Raw genomic sequence first — 5,803 nt, 5'->3', positions numbered from 1 at the left:
ATCTCGCGCGGGAGCCCAAACGCCTGGGGCGGGACCGAGTGCCGACCACGCCCTTCGTACTCGTCCCGCCTCCTGGCGGAGGGCGCCTTTGGGGAGGCATGGCCAATCCCAACCGTCAGTCCAGAGATCAACCAATGCGCGACGCACTTCTGCAAGAAGATCCCACCCCTTGTGGCGTCTTGACGAATGGGAGACCGGATCCTCTTCGGGCTCTTGTCCTCCCTCCCTCCCTACTTCCCTCCCCCGCCTCCCGCGCTCAAGGCTCACGTTCGCTGGTTCCGTGCCAGAGGGGTCGTGCGAGGGCGCGTCGTCTGGCGCGGCGGGAGGGGCAGATGCCACTGGGCGCTCTTTCCCTGCGTGTAGGCCGCGCCCTGAGTCCTGCATTCATTCATTCATTTTGTTCCGGGCGCATGACTTTATTCCCCGCATGCCACTAACCCGGAGGCGGTCCCACAGTCTTCGTGGTTTGTTTACATTCTTCTCTAAAGGACCAGGCGTAGGATGGAGGTCCGAACAGGTGCCACGAGGCCTGTGCCTCGGATAAGGGCGAGGTCACCAGGCAGGGTGGTTGGAGACAGCTTCATGGGGAAGGTGGGACTTAGTCGGGAGCTGCTTAGTGGCTTTCTGAGCTGCCTGGTCTGATGGGAAATCAGTGACGGAGTCCGAGGGGAAATGGGAACCAGCCCGTGGGAGGCCGAGAAGCTCATCTCCTACCACCTCGTCCTGTCCAGCCCTCTCCACCAGTGCCTAGGAGCCAAATGACACAACTCTAGCTTTTCCTGCTCAGCGGAATCCTGGGGCACAGAGGAACTACCACCAGCCTGGGGTGGGAAAAGGGTCACACTGTAACCCATGTTAGACCCGTTTCTCCTTTCTGATGTTTTTCTCCCAGCAGCACTTTCAGAAGCTGGCTCCCATCGTCATAAAACAGATCTGTAAATGCCTGAACCCCAGCTGTGGGCAACTTGAACTCCAGTGTACAAATTATTTCCCTTGGAGATCCTGCACCCCAAGCAGTTTAGGAGATAAAGACTTGTTGGGCCCAGCCAGTATGGCTCGATGGATTGAGCATTGTTCCATGGACTAAGAGGTCCTGGGTTCGATTCCTGGTCAGGGCACATGCCTGGGTTTTGGGCTCCATCCCCAGTGGGGGGTGTGCAAGAGGTGGCAGATTGACGTAACTCTCTTACATCAAAGTTTGTCTCTCTTTAAAAAAAAAAAAAAAAAGGCTTGTTGGATTCTCCTGAACCTGTCATGATAGCTAGTGATTTTGTCTAATCCAGGAGTGACAAACTTTTGACAGCAAGTGCAGAAACTAGCGCACAAATGGTTTTGTTTGGGCAGCATGTTGGTTTTATTTATTTATTTTTTAAATAAGGACACAAGCCCCACAAGCAGCAGCACTTATGTGTTAAGTAATGGCTAGCCACTTCATACATTTGTTACCTGCTTGGCATTTGAAGTCATCTGGGTTTGTGACCTTTGGTCTTCTCTGAATATATAGAAAACCTAATTCCACAGGCTGAGATTAATGTCTTTCCCAGCCAAGACACACAGCTGGACAGAGAACAGACAACCAGGTCAAGCAGAGAACTAGGGCACCATATCCAACTGAAGAGAACTTGAGAAAAAAATCAGGCCTGAATGAATAAGATTTCAAAAGTCCAAGGAACTTATGGGTGGTGGAATTTGACATAAGCAGACTATGAGCAGAAAAGTAATTCTGAAGTTAGTGAAAAACCAGCATAGTCCTGACCCACTGTGTGTCTGGTCCCATGTCAAATCCCGCTACTTACATCAGGCTCACCCTGATCTCAGACAGATGTGCATTCTCCCTCTTTTGAACTCTGCAGCACATGAGGTGTACCTTTTCTGTGACCTTTCTCATTTTCTACCCTGTATGATCTCATCTGTAAGAGAGGATAGGATGGATGACTCCTGAGGGTCATGACATTCTGTAATTTTGTATTGTTAAGTATCTTTTGTTTTTGCCTGACAAGTAATCTTTCCTTTGAGGAATTGCCTAAAGTCCCCTGGATTAAATGGTTCTTAAGGGCATCACACTTCCCTGGCCTCCCAAGACAGGAAGGGTGGGGAGAAAAGAAGGTATGAAGCCCAAGCCTGGCCAACTCTAGTCTCCCTCCTCTAGTCCTCATAGACGTGACCCAACCTGAGATGAGCTGAGCCCTTGCCTGGGATTTTAGAGATGAGGTTGGGGGAGAGGCTCATTTTTTTCCTCTGTTGTTTCTAAGCTTGGGTGAAGTAAGCCTGGAGCTTTGTTTGTTTATAGTCCATATACCAGAAAAGCTGGAGAACCAAATCTTGAAATGGTAGAAACCCAGGAAGGCCAGGCAGCGATGATCCGTGAAAGCAATGCTGCTCCAGTGCTCTGATTAGGGTGCATGCCTGCCCTTTTCATACTGCCATGAATTATTTTTCAACTCTTCTGTGATATTAAGTATCCTCTCAAGATTCAAGTTTTGGTCAGGATCATTGACTTGGCCTAATCAAGGTCATGTGCCAGTGTTCCAACTGGTAATAGGCAAGGAGAGTTTTAGTTTCTGCTGTGGCTTCTATTGGACTCATTGGCTTCTAGTGTAAGAGGAAGGGCCCAAGACTCAGAGTGGGGCAGGCATCCCCCAATTTCAAAGGATGTTCAAATGCTGGATAGTCAAAAAGAACTCTACTATAGACCACCTCTTAGGCATAGGAATGCCCAACATCCACAGACAGGCTTCATTTTATGCTCTCAATTTTAAATAAAAATGCTCCCATTCAAGATAATGCAACCAACTCTCTTACAACAACAATAAAAATGTATTAATCTCCTCCCCAAATGAGGACAGCTCAATATTTCATCAGTTATTGTATCTAGCCCCAGTTCAAATCTGTAGGTGATGATGCATGCTTCCTCTGAATTTTATCATCATCCTATCTCAGTGTTGTCAAGTATAGACTAAAATTTAAAGTTAACCCTCACTGATATACTTTAAATACAATAATGAAGAGAAGAGAGACAAAAGAAAAGGACCATCTCTAAAAAATACATATGATACAGGAAGAAAGGAAATACCAGTAGAGGCTACAACCCTCATTTTTGCAACTGGTAATGAATCTGTATTGGCATCTACGATTTCCCTTCTCCACTACCCATTCCAGGTTCCTCTTACCTTTGAGCTAGCCAGGGTTCTTTACCTGGTGGCGTTAATTAAACCTTCATTCTTGAGTAGTCTGCCTTGGTGGGCCTGCCTGTGTGTAGTGAAGTACCTTTTCATTAACCTGCGTCTCTGCCACAGGAGTGATGAGGTGCCTTAGGAGACCTCCTGGGTTCTAATTATCTCCTCTATCCTCTTGCTAGTGAAGACCAGTCACCAGCCAACACTGTAACCTCCAGTGGCATGAGGAGACCCCATCAATCTCAGTTGTCCATCAAGAGGAACCATTATTATGGCCTCTGGTTGAAAGTCCTGCACTTAAATATTTAAACCAGCTGATCTGAAGAAAAGGGAAGCATAAATTTTGAAGAAGAATCATCAGGTATAATTTGAAAGGTACCACACCCACTTTCACCAGCTGATTCACTGACGTTTGCATTCTGTTGTGCAAGAAAACTGTGTTCAGAGTGCACACTTCATCCACCAGGACAGTACTAGAAACTCCCAGAGTACTGTCTCCCAGGAGGCATTTGAACTAATTTTTTCCTAACTTAACATTTTTTTTATCCTCACCCAAGGACATTTTTGCATTCATCTCCAGATAGAATGGGAGGGAGAGAAGGAGGAAGAGAGAGAGAAACATCGACGTGAAAGAGACACATTGAGTGGTTGCCACCCACACAACCCATCCAGGGCCGGGGACAAACTAAAACCGTATTTTTATATTTTTAAATAATGTTATTGATTTATACATTTTCGACCTGATTTGTTGACTTCTGTTATGTTAGATGATGATTTAGCCCTATTGTAGCCCCTTTCCCACTTTCTCTCATCTACCTTATCTTTGCTATATCACAATTTTCATAATTTAAGTCAAAGTCATTATGACTCTGGGAATATTGTTTACTGCGAAGTTCTATACTATGATTATGTTTCCTTTCTGTTACAACATTTTGTTTTCCTGGAGCTAATGATGTTCTCACAGATTTCGTTGTGTTTATCCTTATTATTTCCATTAAATGTGTCATATTTCTCCTAGTAGTTTGTTTTAAAATGCTCACACTTGCCCTGGCTGGTTTGGAGCGTCAGCCTGCGGACCAGGAGTCCTGGGTTCGGTTTCTGCTAGGGGCACGTACCAAAAAATATAAATAAATAAATAAATAAATAAATAAATAAATAAATAAATAAATAAAATGCTCACATTCATTTGTGCTACTATTTCCATTTCCCCCACCCCCAGAGATTTCCTTCCTAAGAAATTTTCTTCCTTCCAATATCTTGCTCCAAACTTGACCTATTACTCTTGTACAATGTCATCTGCCCTCAGTAGACACATTTGTTATTTCTGGTTCAGGAAGATCCCAGACTTTGTGAAATAAACAGAAAACAGCAACCGACATCCGTATAAAACAACGATAAGAACGAAATAATAAATTTTTTATTGCTAATGAAAATAACAAAAAAGCAGAGAAAAACTGTAACACAGCACTCTTAACATGAATTAAATATCATTTAGTAAACAACGGCAGCTATAAAGAATCTAAAAAATAGCCCTGGCCGGTTTGGCTCAGCAGTTAGAGCGTGGGCCTGCAGTCCTGAGATACCCGGGTTCGGTTCCCACTAAGGGCACGTACCTCGGTTGCGGTTTGTCCCCGGCCCTGGTTGGTCGTGAGGGTGGCAGCCACTCGATGTGTTCCTTTCACATCGATGTTTCTCTCTCTCCCTCCCACTCTACCTGAACAAAAAATGGAAAAATGTCCTCGGGTGAGGGAAAAAAAAAAAAAAAAAAAGAATCTAAAAAATAAAATATTTAAAAGCTCAAAATAGAAATGGACACAAAACAGAGCTGTTAAATGAGGATCCACTGAAGTCAGGAAAGAAATAGAAGAAAAAATCTTGAGATATGACAACTAAATTACATGGTATCCAAGAGAAAATGGGTTAGGCTAAGAGGTCAATAAGGGACAATGGGGGGGGGGGGGAATTAAACGGTCAAAAGAAACATATAAATTAGGAAAAGAAGTAAAAATATCAGAGAGAAAGTGAGAGACACAGAAGAAAAAGAAGAGCCAACATATATAATATCAGAGTCACCAAAGGAGAAAAACATAGTAAAGCAAAGCTATAATACAAGGAAATGTAAGACATGAATTTTTGAAAGTACCAACGGTATCTGGGAAAATATGAACTTAATATCATTAGACTCAAGGAAATGCAAGTCAAAAATCACAATGAGATATTCGTTCACATCTATTAGGATGGCTATAATAAAAAGATAGGTAATAACACGTGTTGGTGAGGATGTGGAGAAATTGGAACCCTCATACATTGCTGTAGGAATGTATGGTGCAGTCACTTTGAAAAATAGTCTAGCGGCTCCTGAAAAGGTTAAACATAGAGTTATCCTATGGCCCAGCAATTCCACTCCTAGCTATATACCCAAGAGAGATTAAAACATATATGTTTGCTCACACACTTGTACATAAATATTCATAGCAGCATTATTCATAATAGCAAAAGAGCAGAAACCACTCAAATTTCATCAACTGATGAATGAATAAATAAATGTGGAATGTCCATAAAATAGAATGTTATCTGGCAATGAATGAAGTTCTGATACATATTTTATAATGGGATGGCCCTTGAAA

Source organism: Molossus molossus, unplaced genomic scaffold (genome assembly GCF_014108415.1).
Source record: "Molossus molossus isolate mMolMol1 unplaced genomic scaffold, mMolMol1.p scaffold_m16_p_15, whole genome shotgun sequence".
Taxonomy (NCBI): Eukaryota; Metazoa; Chordata; class Mammalia; order Chiroptera; family Molossidae; genus Molossus; species Molossus molossus.
The sequence above is the reverse complement of the archived record's forward strand: the minus strand, read 5'-3'. Positions refer to the sequence as shown.